This window comes from Canis lupus, chromosome 5 (genome assembly GCF_003254725.2).
Source record: "Canis lupus dingo isolate Sandy chromosome 5, ASM325472v2, whole genome shotgun sequence".
Classification (NCBI taxonomy): Eukaryota; Metazoa; Chordata; class Mammalia; order Carnivora; family Canidae; genus Canis; species Canis lupus.
The window spans coordinates 92461-111760 of NC_064247.1; the positions used below are offsets into that span (position 1 = coordinate 92461).

Consider the following 19300-nt stretch of genomic DNA (forward strand, 5'->3'; position numbering starts at 1 on the left):
TACTCTATGATTCTATTTCTATAATTCAGAGAAACACTGAACTATAAGGGTAGAAATCTAATCAAAGTTTTAGAGGCTAATAGAAGTGAATTACCATAAAAGTGTCATGAGAAAACATTTTACAATGGATATATTTTATATCTTGATTGCAGTGGTGGTTGCATGACTATATATTTTTCAGAGTTCATCAAAATATATCCCCCCCAAAAGGTGATCTTTTTTGTAGTTAAATTCTATCTCAATAATCTAGCAAATATAGATAAAATTTGCAGATAAACTCCAATATTGATTTCTTTTATTAAAAGAAATAAACTATGTCCTTAACATATTAATTTGGTTTGGTGTGGTTTTTGTTTTGTTTTGTTTTGGTTTGGTTTTGGTTTTGGTTTTATCTTCTTTTTCTATAATTCATGAGCTACAGATACACCTAGAAAGGAGTTCCCTCTAATCTTGTGACAACTTCCTGACTTTTTCCATAGTGATACATTTGTCAAATTTCACATAATCTATTTAGAATTTGTGAAACTGTAATAAATAAAAGCCACAAATAGCTGTTAGTTTTCTTTTTATTTATTTACTTTTTAAATAAATTTATTTTTTATTGGTGTTCATTTTACCAACATACATTGTTTTCTTTTTTTATTGGAATTTGATTTGCCAACATATAGCATAACACCCAGTGATCATCCCGCCAAGTGCCCCCCTTAGTGCCCATCACTCAGTCACCCCCTCCCCCCGCCCACCTCCCCTTCCATCAACCCTTCTTCATTTCCCAGAGTTAGGAGTCTCTCATGTTCTGTCTCCCTTTCTGATATTTCCCTACTCATTGTTCTCCTTTCCCCTTTATTCCCTTTCACTATTTTTTATTTTTTATATTCCCCAAATTAATGAGACCATATAATGTTTGTCCTTCTCTGACTGACTTACTTCACTCAGCACAATACCCTCCAGTTCCATCCATGTCGAAGCAAATGGTGGGTATTTGTCGTATCTTTTTTTTAAAATAAATTTATTTTTTATTGGTGTTCAATTTGCCAACATACAGAATAACACCCAGTGCTCATCCTGTCAAGTGCCCACCTCAGTGCCTGCCACCCACTCACCCCCACCCCCGCCCACCTCCCCTTCCACCACCCCTAGTTCTTTTCCCAGAGTTAGGAGTCTTTCATGTTCTGTCTCCCTTTCTGATATCTCCCACTATTTTTTTCTCCTTTCCCTTTTATTCCCTTTCACTATGTTTTATATTCCTCAAATTAATGAGACCATATAATGTTTGTCCTCCTCTGATTGACTTATTTCACTCAGCATAATACCCTCCAGTTGCATCCACGTCGAAACAAATGGTGGGTATTTGTCATTTCTGATGGCTGAGGATATTCCATTGTATACATAAACCACATTTTCTTTATGCATTCATCTTTCGATGGACACCGAGGCTCCTTCCACAGTTTGGCTATTGTGGACATTGCTGCTATAAACATCAGGGTGCAGGTGTCCCGGCGTTTCATTGCATCTGTATCTTTGGAGTAAATCCCCAGCAGTGCAATTGCTGGGTCATAGGTCAGATCTATTTTTTACTCTTTGAGGAACCTCCACACAGTTTTTCAGAGCGGCTGCGCCAGTTCACATTCTCACCAACAGTGTAAGAGGGTTCCTCTTTCTCCGCATCCTCTCCAACATTTGTTGCTTCCTGTCTTGTTATTTTTCCCCATTCTCACTGGTGTGAGGTGGGATCTCATTGTGGTTTTGATTTGTATTTCCCTGATGGCAGGTGATGTGGAGCATTTTCTCATGTGCTTGTTGGCCATGTCTATGTCTTCCTCTGTGAGATTTCTCTTCATGTCTTTTGCCCATTTCATGATTGGGTTGTTTGTTTCTTTGCTGTTGAGTTGAATAAGTTCTTTACAGATCTTGGATACTAGCCCTTTATCTGATAGGTCATTTGCAAGTATCTTCTCCCATTCTGTAGGTTGTCTTTTAGTTTTGTTGACTGTTTCTTTTGCTGTGCAGAAGCTTCTTAACTTGATGAAGTCCCATTAATTCATTTTTGCTTTTAGTTTACAAGAGAATATGAATCAATATGACTGCCATGAATAGATTCTCTGAAAATCTTCATTTTCAATCCCAGCTCCAAACCACTTAGCTATACTGTAATAGTCAAGTTAATTGATCATTCCAGCACTTATTTCCTACTTGGCTATAGGTAGATAAGAGAAATTTTCTATTATGGGGTTATTTTAGCTTTAATGAGATGATATTTGTACTGTGATACACTTAGTGGTAGTCAATACATAGTATAATTTGTCAATATAACTATCACAATATAGAATATAAAAGTAAAGAAACAAACTTGATTTATCACATAAAATAAATTTGATGCTATGAATCAGGATATATTATTTTTAAACAACTGACTTCTGAAAAAAATGATCATAAGAACTTTAAACTTTACATCTGTCCATGATATTAGCCACCAAATTAATTAACTCCATCTTAGTATACCCAGAAATATAAGTAACTAGAATAATGATAATAATAAATCTGCCCCTGGTAAGGAGATAGTGATGATAACGTAGCTGAAAGTGGTAGACTGATAGATGTCCTCTAAAATAATGAGATCTAATCCCTGGTACCTGCAAATGTTACCCAATTTCCAAAAACAAGTTTGTTGGCTATGATTAAATTAAAGATTTTGGATACCTAGGTGGCTCAGTGGTTGAGCGTCTGCCTTTGGCTCAGGGCATAATCTCAGGGTTCTGGGATCAAGTCTCACATCGGGCTTCCTGCATGAAGCCTGCTTCTCTCTCTGCCTGTGTCTCTGCCTCTCTCTCTCTCTCTCTCTCTGTCTCTCATGAATAAATAAATAAAATCTTTAAATAAAAAAGTTAAAGATCTTAAAATGAAGAGATTATCTTAGATTATCCATGTAGCATTTAAAAATAACTACAAGTTTCCTTATTAAAAGAGAGAGAGATATTTCACACAGACAGAAGAGAAGTCAATGTAAACAGAGAGGCAGAGATTGGGTAATGAGACCACAAATCAAAGAAAGCCAGCAGCCTCCAGAAGTAGGTCGAGGTAAGGAATGGAGCCTCCCCTAGTGCCTCTGGAGGAGGCCTAGCTCTGCCAGCACTTTGATTTTGGCCCAGTGAAACTGATTTCAGATTTTAGGATTCCAAAATTGTGAAAGAATTAGTTTTCATTTGTTTTGGCCATTTATTTTGTCATAATTTGTTACAGTATCCACAGAAATTTAATATATTGTCCAGTAAAATAAATGGCAATATATACAGTTATAGTAAAAAACAAAACAAAACAAAACAAAAAAAACAGTAATAAAAATCAAGCCTTGAGAACATAAAGAAGAGCCTTCATTTCCTAATAGATGGCACTCAGATCCTTCAAAGATCTTCCTGGTAAAAGAATTCTAAAAGTTCTGAAACAAATTTTAAAAGAAAATGAAAGGATGAGTGGTTGAACTGGTGGAAAAGTAAGTAAAATCTACAATGTCTACAAAGGTAAAAAGAGTGAACAAATTCTGAAACAGATCATCATAGGTAAGTGGAAGTGTCGGCCCATGTTTTGGATTTTTCTGGACTTTATACAATTAAGTAACAAAGCAGTTCAGTGTTCATACACAGTGGATAATTTGTGTTGCTTGTAGATATATTGAGCCTGAACCAGGAAAAACCATCTCTCTCAAAACTCGAATAAGAAATATAAATCTTCACAAAAGAAAGATAAATGTGGACACTTGCCTCCTTGATTGAAAATGAGTGCAGGGATCCCTGGGTGGCACAGCGGTTTGGCGCCTGCCTTTGGCCCGGGGCGCGATCCTGGAGACCCGGGATCGAATCCCACGTCGGGCTCCCTGCATGGAGCCTGCTTCTCCCTCTGCCTGTGTCTCTGCCTCTCTGTCTCTCTCTGTGTGGCTATCATGAATAAATAAATAAAATCTTAAAAAAAAAAAGAAAATGAGTGCAAGAAAAACAAAACAAAAGCTTTCTCTAGGATTTTTTTTAATTTAAAAAAAAGATGTCAGAAAACCAGAGAGGCTGAATTTCATGATTTCTTACAAACAGAGGGACTCAAAGCCTGGAATTTTAAAAATCAGTGGCTCATTGGTGGACCTGGAGGGCAATAGATAGCTGAACCCCTGTCCTTAAAAAAAGCACAACAATCAGCCCTGCAGAGAAGCAGCAGTTTGAAAAACACCTGGGGTGGGTTGGAGCTAGGATGGCAGAGAAGGAGGGGGACCTGGGCTTTCCTCATCCCTGAAACACAGCTGTATGGATCACTTGAAATACCCAGGAAATGGATCTGAGTATTGGAAGAAGGGTTTCCATGGTTGGAGGGAGACAATGTGGCAGGTGGAGGTGTGTGGAAGTGAGTTAGGAGAGAGAGCTGCCTTGCTGCACAGGGGAGGGAACCCTTTGCATAGGGAAAGTTAAGAGAAAGAGAGGTTGAGAGAGGAGATGTAGGGTTCACAAAAAAAGAAAACCTATTGTACCACAGACTGGGGAGTTGGGGAGCTGAGTGGCACAGGTTTTTTACAGTGATCATAGCTCAAACTCTGACCTTTGGGAAGTGTGATACTTTCCCCAGAATGGAGCTGTAGTGAGTGCTCCTGGTGAGAAGGTGAAGATTTTGGATGGGGAGCAGGCACAAAGTGGTGTAGGGTTCTCAAGGGTCACACTGGGAGAGATTGTTCCCTTTTCTGGATTACATAGGGAAGAGGATATATACTGTCTCCAAGGACAAAAGACACTGTAGGCATCTGTCCCTTTAATCTGCAAGGGACAGAGTCCTGTGCAGAGAGGGGATAACCTGGTTACTGCTATTTGAGGTGCCACAGCATAGAACATGCCCACTTCAAGGACAGAAGACTGGTTTTCTGTGACAAAGAACATAGTCAGAGTGCATGGAGCCTCTAATGCAGAGGAGGAAGCACATCCAAGTGGTGGTGGCTCCTTTATGAATTGGAGCTTTGAATCCCAGCCTCACCAGACATAAATGCAAGATACCTGGCACTGGCTCCCTGATGGCCCTGGCTTCCGTGAGGGCTTCCTGAACAGAGGGGGTGTCACCATTTTACCCAGGCTGAAAACACTGCTGGACATCAGAGGGCGACACAGTGGCCCCCAATAGGGGTGGAAGCCATTGACATCAAATCCTGCACCTTGGTGCTAAGCAACTGTTTTTCTTTACTGGGACAGGTGACTCATAACCAACTCAGCTATCCTTTCCCCCAGAAGAGCACACAGACAGAACTCTACCTGAAACAAGTTTACTGAGAATACAGTGCCCCATAGTATCCCCTTCAGTTCTGGAAGAAATAGCACCTGGTGGCATTTTTTTTTTCATTTGTCTTACTCTTTTTATTCTTTTTCCTTTGGAATTGGGCTTACAGTTTTCTGTTTGTTTGTTTTTACATTTCCTTTTCTCTCTTCTCTTTTATTATTTTTATTTTTTGACTAAGAAATCTTTTTTTTTCTTTTTCTTTGAAATCAGACTATAGTTTTTTTATTGTTTTTGTGTTGTGTTGGTTCCCTTTCCTTTCTTTTTGGAGTAGGCTTCTCCCACCCACTTCCTTTTTTTCTTTTTATTTCTTTCCTTTTATTCCAGGCATTTGTTAACAAACAAATCAAACCACACCTCAATAAAGGCCCCAAAACTCCACACTGCCACGAAGGAGGAACTCTACAGAGGATGGATGTGTGGGAAAGAGCTGTCAAAACCCAACAGCAGAATTCACACAGCATACACCAAAAACACTTTCTTATGTTCCAGGCCCTGGACACTGTATGACTTTTTAAAAATTTACTACTACTCCGAGGTGCAAGAAACAGAACAACCCTTAATAACATACAAAAGATAAAAACTTAGCCAAGTTGACACAATGGAGGAATTTGCCCCAAAAGAAAGGTCAGGAAGACATTATAGAGGTGGGGAAAGATGGCAGAAGAGTAGGGTCCCCAAGTCACCTGTCCCCACCAAATTACCTAGATAACCTTCAAATCATCCTGAGAACCTACGAATTCAGCCTGAGATTTAAAGAGAGAACAGCTGGAATGCTACAGTGAGAAGAGTTCACGCTTCTATCAAGGTAGGAAGACAGGAAAAAAGAAATAAAGAAACAAAAGGCATCCAAAGGGGAGGGGCCCTGCGAGGAGCCAGGCTAAGGCCTCAGCCAGTGCACCTAGTACAGGAAAGCCCCGGCCCGGAGAAGCAGGAGCTTCAACAATCCTCTTGGATGGAAAGGTGCTCGCAGGGAGTTGGAGCAGGATGCCAGGAGGGTGGGGATGCCCTCAGGCTCCCTGGGACAGTAACAGACACCTGCGCCCCGGGGAGAGTGCGCCGAGCTCCCTGAAGGGCTGCAGCGCCTGCACGGCTGGACCCGGGGGCAGCTCGGGGGCAGCTCGGGGGCAGCTCGGGCAGAGGCTCTGGGCAGAGGGAGCTGTGCAGCTGGGACCGCGATTCCAACAGCACAGGTCCGGGAGCACAGGGCACTGGGGACACAGCCCAAGATCCAGCGAACCCCTCCAGGACAGGCAGAGGCCGGGAGGGCACAGGACAGCAAGGATGCTTCTGCCCCGAGCTGAACAGATCAGCGGCCCGCCCCCGGAGCACCTAGGCCCCTGTGGACTGAGAGCTCCATAGTTCCTGCAGGAGGTGACTCCAGGGCAGGAGAGCTGGTCGCTGCTACTGTTGTTTTACCTCCTGGGGCCTCACAGGATAAACAACTCCCACTGAGCTTCACAGTGGCCTCACGGGATAAACAGGTTAAACAACTTTCACTGAGACCTGCACAAGGCAGGAGGCTAACCAGCTCCCCAAAGTGCTAACACCTAAGAATCAGCAGAGCAGGCTCCTCCCCCAGAAGATCAGCTAGAAGGTCAAGGGAAAAGCAAGTTATTGACCAAGCGGCACTAGAAAGTTCAAGGGGAAGTCGAGGGATTTACAGTATACAAAATCAGAGGTCACTCCCCCTTGTTTTTTGTTTTCTGTTTGCTTCCCCCTTTTTCTTTCCTTCTCTTTTTTCTTTTTCTTTTCTTCTTTCTCTTCTTTTTCTGCTTTTCCCAATACAACTTGTTTTTCACCACTCTGCACTGAGCAAAATGACTAGAAGGAAAACTTCACCTCAAAAGAAAGAACCAGAAACAGTCATCACTCCCACAGAGTAACAAAATTTGGATTACAATTCAATGTCAGAAAGCCAATTCAGAAGCACTATTATAAAGTTACTGCTGGCTCTAGAAGAAAGCATAAAGGACTCAAGAGACTTCATGACTGCAGAATTTAGATCTAATCAGGCAGAAATTAAAAATCAATTGAATGAGATGCAATCCAAACTAGAAGTGCTAACCGCGAGGGTTAACGAGGTGGAAGAACGAGTGAGTGACGTAGAAGACAAGTTGATGGCAAAGAGGGAAACAGAGGAAAAGAGAGACAATTAAAAAATCATGAGGATAGATTAAGGGAAATAAATGACAGCCTGAGGAAGAAAAATCTACGTTTAATTGGGGTTCCTGAGGGCGCCGAAAGAGACAGAGGGCCAGAATATGTATTTGAACAAATCATAGCTGAAAACTTTCCTAACATGGGAAGGGAAACAGGCATTCATATCCAGGAAATAGAGAGATTCCCCCTCCCCTAAAATCAATAAAAACCGCTCAAATCCTCTGCATTTAATAGGTAAGCTTGCAAATTCCAAAGATAAAGAGGTCATTAAAGCAGCAAGAGACAAGAAATCTCTAAATTTTATAGGGAGAAATATTAGATTAACAGCAGACCTCTCCACAGAGACCTGGCAGGCCAGAAAGGGCTGGCAGGATATATTCAGGGTCCTAAATGAGAAGAACATGCAGCCAAGAATACTTTATCCAGCAAGGCTTTCATTCAGAATAGAAGGAGAGATAAAGAGCTTCCAAGATAGGCAGGAACTGAAAGAATATGTGACCTCCAAACCAGCTCTGCAAGAAATTTTAAGGGGGACTCTTAAAATTCCCCTTTAAGAAGAAGTCCAGTGGAACAATCCACATAAACAGGGACTGAATTGGTATCACGATGACCCTAAACTCATATCTTTCAATAGTAACTCTGAATGTGAATGGGCTTAATGACCCCATCAAAAGGCGCAGGGTGTCAGACTGGATAAGAAAGCAGGACCCATCTATTTGCTGTCTACAAGAGACTCATTTTAGAGAGGACACCTACAGCCTGAAAAAAAAAAAAAAAGGTTGGAGAACCATTTACCATTCAAATGGTCCTCCAAAGAAAGCAGGGGTAGCCATCCTAATATCAGATAAACTAAAATTTACCCGATGACTGTAGTGAGAGATGAAGAGGGACACTATCTCATACTTAAAGGATCAATCCAACAAGAGGACTTAACAATCATCAATATATATGCCCAGAATGTGGGAGCTGCCAAATATATCAATTAATAACCAAAATTAAGACATACTTAGATAATAATATACTTATACTTGGTGACTTCAATCTAGCGCTTTCTACACTTGATAGGTCTTCTAAACCAACATCTCCAAAGAAAAGAGAGCTTTAAATGATACACTGGACCAGATGGATTTCACAGATATCTATGGAACTTTACATCCAAACTCAACTGAATACACATTCTTCTCAAGTGCATATGGAACAGCCTCCAGAATAGACCACATACTGGGTCACAAATCGGGTCTGAACCGATACCAAAATATTGGGACCGTCCCCTGTGTATTCTCAGACCATAATGCCTTGAAATTAGAACTAAATCACAACAAGAAGTTTGGAAGGACTTCAAACACATGGAGGTTAAGGACCATCCTGCTAAAAGATGAAAGGGTCAACCAGGAAATTAAGGAAGAATTAAAAAGTTTCATGAAAACTAATGAGAATGAAGATACAACCATTCAAAATCTTTGTGATACAGTCCTGAGGGGGAAATACATCGCAATACAAACATCCATCCAAAAATTGGAAAGAACTCAAATACAAAAGCTAACCTTACACCTAAAGGAGCTAGAGAAAAAAACAGCAAATAGATCCTACGCCCAGCAGAATCAGAGAGTTAATAAGATTTGAGCAGAATTCAATGAAATAGAGAGCAGAACTGTGGAACAGATCAACAAAACCAGGGAGTTGGTTCTTTGATAGAATTAATAAGATTAAAAAAAAAAGATAAACCATTAGCCAGCCTTATTAAAAAGAAGAGAGAGAAGACTCAAATAATAAAATCATGAATGAGAAAGGAGAGATCACTACCAACACCAAGGAAATACAAACGATTTTAAAAACATATTATGAACCAATAAATTAGGCAATCTAGAAGAAATGGACGCATTCCTGGAAAGCCACAAACTACCAAAACTGGAACAGGAAGACATAGAAAACCTTAACAGGCCAATAACCAGGGAGGAAATTGAAGCAGTCATCCAAAACCTCCCAAGACTTAAAACTCCAGGGCCAGATGGCTTCCCATGGGAATTCTATCAAACATTTAAAGAAGAAACCATACCTCTTCTACTAAAGCTGTTTGGAAAGATAGAAAGAGATGGAGTCCTTCCAAATTCGTTCTATGAGGCCAGCATCACCTTAATTCCAAAACCAAAGACCCCACCAAAAAGGAGAATATAGACCAATATCCCTGATAAACATGGATGCAAAAATTCTCAACAAGATACTAGCCAATAGAATCCAACAATACCTTAAGAAGATTGTTCACCATGATCAAGTAGGATTTATCCACAGGATGCAAGGCTGGTTCAACACTCATAAAGCAATTAATGTGATTGATAATATCAAGAAGAGAAAAAAACAAGAAAATATGATCCTCTCATTAGATGCAGAGAAAGCATTTGACAAAATACAGCATGCATTTCTGATCAAAACTCTGCAGAGTGTAAGAATAGACAGAACTTTCCTCAACATGTTAAAAACGATCTATGAAAAGCCCACAGCCAATATTATCAATGGGGAAGCACCGGGAGCCTTTCCCCTAAGATCAGGAACAAGACAGGGATGTCCAATCTCACCACTGCTACTCAATATAGTACTAGAAGTCCCAGCCTCAGCAATCAGACAACAAAAAGACATAAAAGGCATTCAAATGGGCAAAGAAGTCAAACTCTCCCTCTTCACGAGCCTCGGGCCCTGTGCTGTGTATATGGTGGTCACTCACCTGTGGAGCTGCTGGCCCAGGACCCTTTGGGCTGTGCTGAACACCTGGTAGACACAGAAAACGACTGCATATTCTGAGAGGCTCCTCTCTTGGAAGGATCGCAGCAGGACTGTACAAAAGTATCCATTCTGCCTTCCCGGAGCGTCCGCCTGATCCAGGCCTCACCCGGGGTCAGGGTGGATGATTCCTTTCCACACCAGAGACACAAGGAGGGGCACTGTAGTCAGCTTCCAAACCACGGGCCACTGGGAAGAACAGGGACTGGCGCTCAGCCCAGAGACACGCATCACCTCGGGAAGTTTTGCAGGACAAAGGACTTCAGGGCCCACACAGAGAAAGGTTCTAGGCTTCAAAATACCATTGGTTGGTTGGGACGCAGGGCAGAGCATTGGCAACTTCAACACATTCCAGTAGCTGAGCAACACCCGCATTTCTCTCAACTCATATCTTTTAGGAAGACCAGTATTCCATGGAGTCACCCGTAATCATCCAACTGCAGATAGAAGACAGAGGGTTAACACCTCAAATCCTGCCAAGATCCCACATATTGGGCCAGAGAAGAGACCAAAGCATGGCCTGCATGGCATTTCCCCTAAGCTGATGTACCTTGGTCTGTTCCTGACCTAGGGAGGAAGGATCAGGGGAGAGCACCTTCTTCGGCAGGCCCCAGGGGAGCCAGTTGTTTCTAGTCTGGGCTCTTGGCTTGCCCTGATCATCTGTGGGTCCCGACTTTCACCATGAATGGGACTTGTTCTCAGCCCAGACCGGCCATGCTTGTAGTCGGTGGCCTGATGCACCTATGCTTCTCGGGGGGAGATGGAGTAATTGAACCCTTGGAGAAACTCATCCAAGATTTCCTGTGTAGATCTCTACACAAAAGACAGAGCCAGCTACTTGGGTGAGGAGGCATCAGAGGGCTTCCACCCAAACTGGGCTTCCAGGTAATGGCAGATCAAGCAACTTAAACAGTCTGTGGGGACACACAAGGTGCTCCATGCAGCACAGGAGACATGGCAAGAGAATGGCATCATGTCAAGTGCCATGGGCCTTGAATGGCTGAAGCACTGTAGCAGACGGCCCCATTGATGGAGTACTAAGAGGACCTCTAAGGACATAGCTCATGACCCGTTGGGCCTACAATGATCTGATGTGTTCTGCCACATGACACCTTAGAGATAAACATAGAAAATGGCTTCATCCCACCCTTCCTTTTGTCTTAAATCACCCTCATTAGTGTGATCTTTTGTGAGGCCTGCAGATGTTGTGCAAAGACAGTGGAGCTGTGTTCTACACAGGATACCTGGGGTGCGTGGGTGAAATAAGGAAAATGGTAGTGAAACGCAAAGACACTCATTGCTCTCAGTGAAAAAAACACACCACCCCCACTCCTCAAAAGCATGAAATCTATTCTGCACCATTCCAACCTAGGGGAACAGTGTCTTATCACCTCAGACACTGTTCAGGTCTCTTTGCGTTTGGGCCTGTGCGGCACTCGTGTGGAAACACTACAGGAGGGCCCCAGGTTTCTCTCCATGTTTGTGTGGAGGCCATCTCTCTGTGGAGAACCCTCTTCCCATTCTCACCTCAGAACAGCACTGCTCCTTGTTTGCCTGGTGCACCCTATCATTGTCTAGGGAGTTAGAAGAGTTGAAGCCACAAAACATCTCCTCCAAGTTCTCCTGGGTGCAGCTCTGCAAATACAGTGCCCTGTATGTACAGGGCCAAGAGACTTTAGGGTACTCCCTCCACAACACAACAAGGGGACAACCCCTTTAGAAATCGTGTTCTTCACTTCACATCACAGGGGCAGCCGAAGGGCCATCTGGCAAGGAGAAGCCGGATGAAAGAGACTCTTGTGCTCATGACTTACATACTTGAAGTTGAGCTTGGCCCTCAACACTCACCTTCTCATCTTGCCTGCTATGACCTGGCGTCTGAACACCAAAGATGTGTCAGGCTTCCAAACCGTGGCAGCTGGTTTCTACCCAGGAAGGGCATGTTCCTCTCCTCTGTCCCCTCTCCACACACACACACACAGTCTCACACTAACACACCCTCTTACACATACACAAACGGACACACACCCAATGAGGGTGAAAGTGGTGCAAGCCTCCTCTGCTGAGATTACAGTGTGGGCTGCTCTCCAGTGGCTTCCCCCAGGTGCCCTGTGGTACCTGTTGAGGTCTCCGGCACATAACCAGAAGCTTTGGCGAAGAGGGCCGAGCTGACGTCCTTAGCGACATGAACATCTCTGTCTAGACTCTCTAAACCCAGAATCACTGAAAGTAGGGCAACAGCAACAGAACATCTTGTTCTCTTGACAGGCTCCAGTTAAGTGAGCTGGAAAGACAGACATTGTTCAACTCAGCTTCCTGGTTACCAGAGTTCTAAATCCGTTCCACGCTTGTCCCCAAGGAAGTGACGTCACTTTTTCAAGATTCCAGCCTTTGGGCCCCTCCCTTCAGTCAGACCCATCCAGAGCCCCTTCTTGGCAGATGACTGCTTACCCCGTGCCATCTCCTTAACTGTACATCGGGAGCCAAAAGTGCCATAGCCACAACTCTCTGAAAATGTAAGGAAGGTCCTACTTTTCTGGAGACGGAGCTGATTTCAGACCTTTCTTTCTGTGCTTGCTTTCCCAGATCTGTGACCTATCTAACCCACCGTGTCTCTCACATAGTCCCCAGATTCCCACCCTGCATGGTGATAGAAGAGGCAGAATCTCCTTCCTAGGGACATCATTAGGGGTCTATGGATGATATTTCTAACGCATGTGAGCTGGTGCCCTGTGTATCTGAGGCGCAATTTTAAGGATGGTGCTTTGACATAAAGGGGTGAGATGTGGCATGGGATACCACTTGAATGTGGCCTGCATACCAGCAACGTAATATCACAATGCTCACTTTACCCCCGGCCTCATTTCAGTGGGGGCAGCATGATGGGGTGGGAATGCTAGAAGATGCAGCCATGGTCATCTTCTGTAGTCAAACTGTCCAATTGTGTCCTGTTCTATTTTGAATGAGACCGAGGGGCCTCCTTCTGGGCTCTGGGGGTCGCAGCCTTCACAATGGCTCCCAGTGATAAGGACTTGTGGCATAAATATCCCTGTGTCACCGCGAGGTGTTTCGTGATGGGTTTTGACCAACACGATACATCCAACACAATGGCATGTCACACCTAAGTTCCAAATGGAACTGTGCTTAATGTTAGTGTTAGGCTGGGGTTAGGGTTAGATTTATGGTGTAGCTTTAGGGTTAGTGTTAGGGTTATGGTTATGGTTAGGGTTAGGGTTAGGGTTAGTGTAAGTGTAAGGGTTACTGTTAAGCTTACGGATTAGGGTTATGGTTTAGGGGTAGGGTTAGGGTTAGGGTTCAGTTTTGGGTTCAGGTTCAGGTTTGGGAAAGTTATGGTAGGGTGAGGGATCGTGTTCCATTTTGGGTTAGGATTTGGGTTAGGATTCGGGTTAGAGTTAGGGTTAGGTTTAGGGTTAGGGTTCGGGTTTGGGTTAGGGTTAGCGTTAGGTTTCGGCTTCGGGATAAGCTTTGTTTAGGGTCAGGGCTCGAGTCCAGGTTAAGGACCCCACATGCCGCTCCCTTTGACTCATTGGTCTCTTCAAAAGACACCCCGACATGAAGCTCTCCCATTGGAAATCAAGAGATCTATGTGATCCTGGGATGACAGTCACTCCCCAGCGACAACCCCTGTAGTCTCCCAACCTGCTCTGTGAAGGCATCAAAGTTCTCCTGGCTCCAAAGACCAACCTCAAGTTTACTTGGCATTTCACAAACACTTTTAAGGAAGTTTTTTAAATTCTTGGAGAGAGACAAAGAGAACAAGCAGGGTGAGCTGCAGTGGGAGAGGGCGAAGCAGGCTCCCCACTGAGCAGGGAGCCCAATGGAGGTCTCAAAGCCAGGTCCCTGGGATCATGGCCTGACCTGAAAGCAGGGGCCTCACTGACTGAGCCACCCAGTGCCCTTCCTTGATCTTATCATCCATCTGAGTGGTCGAAATGTGGGTAGACCCATTCATCCCATGTGGCGGCCATGAAGATGTCCCATCTAACCAACTGTGGACATGCGTGCCTACGTTAGGTGGAGTGATCGACTGTCTGACACTCTGATTACACTTGAGACCGAGACAGTGTATCTACTGTATTCTTTCAATGACCTTAGTGCTTAGAAATGTGTGTGCAATCCTAGGCGCTTTATCTCTATTCTTGGAGAAAGGAATCCCAACCAGCACTTTCCCTCTACTGAGTGGACCATGGGCTGCTTTGCCTTCCCCAGTGACCTATGCTCTGGCCACATGAAGGATAAGGAGCAGGGCCAGTTAGATGGAATCCCAGAAGTCTTTTGCAAACAGGAAAACGGCCTGCTTTCCTCGTGCTCTGTGCACCCAGGGTGCCACAGGCCAAAGTTGCATCAGGCCATCAGGAGTGGGGTGGTTTGTGTTGTGGAGGGAGTACCTTAATGTCTCTTGGCCCTGTACATACGGGGCACTGTATTTGCAAAGCTGCTGCCAGGAGATCCCGGAGGAGATGTTCTGTGGCTTCAACTCTTCTAACTACCTAGACAGTGATCAAGTGCACCAGGCAAACAAAGAGCAGTGCTGTTCTGAGGTGAGAATGGGAAGAGGGTTCTCCACAGAGAGATGGCCTCCACACAAATATGGAGAGAAACCTGGGGCCCTCCTGTAGTGTTTCCACACGAGTGCCGCACAGGCCCAAACGCAGAGAGACCTGAACCTCCACTCCCAACCTCCGGCTACGTCTGAGGTGATGACACTGTTCCCCTAGGTTGGAATGGTGCAGGATTTCATGCTTTTGAGGAGTGCGGGTGGTGTGTTTTTTTCACTGACAGCAATGAGTGTCTTTGCGTTTCACTACCATTTTCCTTATTTCACCCACACGCCCCAGGTATCCTGTGTAGAACGCAGCTCCACTGTGGTTGTACAATGTCTTCAGGCCTCACAAAGGATCACACTAAAGAGGGGGATTTAAGACAAAAGGAAGGGTGGGATGAAGCCATTTTCTATGTTTATCTCTAAGGTGTCATGTGCCAGAACACATCAGATCATTGTAGGCCTAACGGTCATGAGCTGTGACCTTAGAGGTCCTCATAGTACTCCATCAATGGGGCCGTCTGCTACAGTGCTTCAGCCATTCAAGGCCCATGGCACTTGACATGATGCCATTCTCTTGCCATGTCTCCTGTGCTGCAAGGAGCACCTAGTGTGTCCCCACAGACTGTTTAAGTTGCTTGATCTGCCATTACCTGGAAGCCCAGTTTGGGTGGAAGCCCTCTGATGCCTCCTCACCCAAGTAGCTGGCTCTGTCTTTTGTGTAGAGATCCACACAGGAAATCTTGGATGAGTTTCTCCAAGGGTTCAATTACTCCATCTCCCCCCGAGAAGCATAGGTGCATCAGGCCACCGACTACAAGCATGGCCGGTCTGGGCTGAGAACAAGTCCCATTCATGGTGAAAGTCGGGACCCACAGATGATCAGGGCAAGCCAAGAGCCCAGACTAGAAACAACTGGCTCCCCTGGGGCCTGCCGAAGAAGGTGCTCTCCCCTGATCCTTCCTCCCTAGGTCAGGAACAGACCAAGGTACATCAGCTTAGGGGAAATGCCACGCAGGCCATGCTTTGGTCTCTTCTCTGGCCCAATATGTGGGATCTTGGCAGGATTTGAGGTGTTAACCCTCTGTCTTCTATCTGCAGTTGGATGATTACGGGTGACTCCATGGAATACTGGTCTTCCTAAAAGATATGAGTTGAGAGAAATGAGGGTGTTGCTCAGCTACTGGAATGTGTTGAAGTTGCCAATGCTCTGCCCTGCGTCCCAACCAACCAATGGTATTTTGAAGCCTAGAACCTTTTTCTGTGTGGGCCCTGAAGTCCTTTGTCCTGCAAAACTTCCCGAGGTGATGCGTGTCTCTGGGCTGAGCGCCAGTCCCTGTTCTTCCCAGTGGCCCGTGGTTTGGAAGCTGACTACAGTGCCCCTCCTTGTGTCTCTGGTGTGGAAAGGAATCATCCACCCTGACCCCGGGTGAGGCCTGGACCATGCGGACGCTCCGGGAAGGCAGAATGGATTCATTTGTACAGTCCTGCTGCGATCCTTCCAGGAGAGGAGCCTCTCAGAAAACGCAGTCGTTTTCCGTGTCTACCAGGTGTTCAGCACAGCCCAAAGGGTCCTGGGCCAGCAGCTCCACAGGAGAGTGACCACCATATACACAGCACAGGGCCTGAGGCTCGCCTCTACTGCCTGCATGTTTCGGGAATGTCACTGCACCTCCCTGAGCTTCCTTTTCCTCCTCTGAGAAGGGCTGTGGAAGAGGATAACCTCATGGGGCTACTGTGGGCAATCCCGGCAGAAAACATGGCCTAGACTTCTCTGCTCCCTGGCCCTGTCGCAAGGGCTGCTGGGCATCTTCCTGTGGAGCAGCTGTCTCTCCCCTGTCGGCGTGGACGCGGCCCCTGCGGCCTCCCGAGCCTCCCCGCGCACCCAGGCTCCCCTCAGCAGGCGGACGAGGCTACTGCGCACGCGCCCCCGGCGGGGCCTGGGCTCGGGCGCCCCCTGCGGGACGCGCAGGCGCTGCAGGAGGCCGAGCGGGAGGCGGCGTCCCCGCGCCCAGGGCCGCCCCCGCCTCCGTCCAGGCTCCGGCCGGGGCCTGTGAGCGGCGGAAACGTCTCCCCGACGCGGAGCCCAACCCCGGCTTCCCCAGGACACGGGCGGACGGGGACCTGGAGCCCAGGGACGACGTGACATGTGGACCAAACTCACCCCGTCCCGCAAAACCCCCTGCACCCTCCTGCGCTGCGGGCGGGGCCGCGGGCCGGTGCGGCCGCCCTGGAGACAGCGCGGAGGCTGCTCGGGGAGTGCCCGCTGGAGCCGCCCCGGACCGGCAGGTGCGCGGCCCGGAGCTCCCGGGAGATGGAGACGCGGGAGACGCCAGGCACCTGCCCCCGATGTGCACGGCAGCCGGGTCCACGGCGGCCACACTGCGGGCGGAGCCTCGGTGCCCTCGGGCAGAGGGTGGATAAAGGGGATGGGGACGGGTGGTGGCGAGAGACAGAGAGAGAGAGAGAGGTCGGTGTCACTCAGCGTCGAAGAGAAGGACATCTCGCCGTTCGCAGTGACGCGGACAGAGCTAGAGGGATCGTGTTAAGTGAAATAAGTCACTCGGGAAAGAGAATGACCGTGTGACGTCATTGACAGGTGTGATTAAAGACGCAAAGCAGATGAACATCCGTGAAGGGAAGGAAAGACAAGATGAAAACAGAGATGGAGGAAGAGGAGACTCTTAATCCGAGGAAACACACTGCGGGTCGCTGGAGGGAGGGGAGGGGAGGGGAGGGGAGGGGAGGGGGGCGGGCCTGAAGGAGGGCGCGGGATGTCACGAGCACTGCTGTTCTCTCCAACTGGTGAATCCCTGAATTCCACCTCTGAAAGTATAATACACTACACTGTTAACTAATTGGGTTTAAGTTAAATTAAGTTAAAAAAAAATCCCTTGCATCAGAGCACATGTCCTTCCGGGCTCTGTTCTGCTCCTTCAGCTGATGCCGGACCCCCCCCCCCCCCCCCCGTGGGTCTGGTTTGTTTAAGCAGGAGCCACGCCTTGTCCACGGCCCAGCCCAGGGCTAGAACTCACGACCCCGAGATCAGGACCGGGGATGAGGTCAAGAGTCGGATGCTTAACCGAGGGAGCCAGCCGGGGCCAAGAACCACGCTGGTTCATCCTGCATCTCTGTGACATCGATTGAAATAGGAAAGTGCTGCGTCCAGCTCTGTCCTGCTTCTCCAATACTGACTTGCTGTCCGGGGTCATTCGTGGGGGCAGACGGATGTTAGGGTTTTTTTTTTTTTTTTTTTCTATTTCTAAGATCTGGCACCATGATTTTGATAGGAGTGACATTGAAACTGAGGGTGGCTTCAGGAACTGTGGACATTTTCACAAGCTGAGGCTCCCGCCCCACCAGCCCAGGACGGCCTCCCAGAGCCTGGAGGGTCTCAGCGCACAAGTCTCACGCTCCCTTGGTTCAGTCTAACTACTTTGTTCTCTGTGATGCTCCTGAGAAGGGAGTCATGTCCTTAATTTCCTTCCTGAGGCTCATTGTTGGGACACAGAGAGGCTAATGAGCTCTGTAGGGTCATTCTGTGTCCCTGAACGCTCCTGAACTCACACCTTAGTTTGAACAGGTTTTGGTGGAGGCTCTCGGGTTTCCTGTTTCTAGTGCTGCATCTTCAGTAAATAGGGACAGTGTGACGCCCCCCTTCCAGGTGTGGAACCTCTGCTGTTTCCTGTCTGTTGACTACATTAGGACTTCCAGCGCTGAGAAGGACCTCCTTGGCTTGTTCCTGCTCAGGGGAGACGATTTCAAGTTTTCACCCTTGAGGATGAAGTCAGCTGCGGGCCTTCCTAGCGGACTTTATTCGGTTGATAGACAAAATAATTGATAACACAATAATTGATAGACAATTTCCTCAAACCCCACTGTGCTTTTTATGTTGTATTTTGTCAAATGCTTTTTCTGCAACTCTTGAGAGGATCATATGCTTTTTGTCCTTTCTCTTGTTTTTTGTGTTTTGTTTTTAAAGATTTTATTTATATATCCTTGAGAGACACAGAGAGACAGAGAGAGAGGCAGAGACACAGGCAGAGGGAGAAGCAGGCTCCATGTAGGGAACCCGATGTAGGACTCGATCCCGGGACTCCAGGATCAGGCCCTGGGCCGAAGGCAGGCACTGAAGCGCTGAGCCCCCCGGGCCGCCCCATGTCCTTTCTCTGGTTAATGGGATGGATCGTGCTGACTGATGGCCAGAGGGGCCGCGGGGGGCAGGTGAGCAACACGGATGAACAATAGGAAAAGCTACAAGCGTCTGGTTCTAAATAAATAAACCCCAGAAATTTAGAAAGTACAGCCTGGCAACAGAGTCAGTACTGTTGGGACAACTTTGTACGGGGACAGACGGTGATGCCGCTTCTCGAGGGGAGAGCTGAGTGAGGCACAGAATTGCCAAGTCACTAGTTGTAGCCCTGAAACTACTGTTACATTGTGTGTTGACTGTACTTCAATAAGTATCAAGGAAAAGGGGTTTCTGGTAGGACTCCCGGT

General features: G+C 46.5%; 2 long non-coding RNA genes across 2 annotated transcripts; one reads left to right on the forward strand and one right to left on the reverse strand.

Annotated features, from left to right (window-relative positions):
- Positions 1 to 1142: 1142 nt before the first annotated feature.
- LOC112671017 (uncharacterized) lies at positions 1143 to 12544 on the reverse strand. Its single transcript, XR_003143320.2, has 4 exons — positions 12355 to 12544; positions 11764 to 11887; positions 10181 to 10673; positions 1143 to 3932 (listed from the first exon to the last, which is right to left on the reverse strand). It is a non-coding gene; the product is annotated as an uncharacterized LOC112671017 (long non-coding RNA).
- Positions 12545 to 12630: 86 nt separating this feature from the next.
- On the forward strand, positions 12631 to 16672 carry LOC112671472 (uncharacterized). The gene is made up of 3 exons (XR_003143651.3): positions 12631 to 12752; positions 13800 to 14798; positions 15902 to 16672. It is a non-coding gene; the product is annotated as an uncharacterized LOC112671472 (long non-coding RNA).
- Positions 16673 to 19300: the final 2628 nt, after the last annotated feature.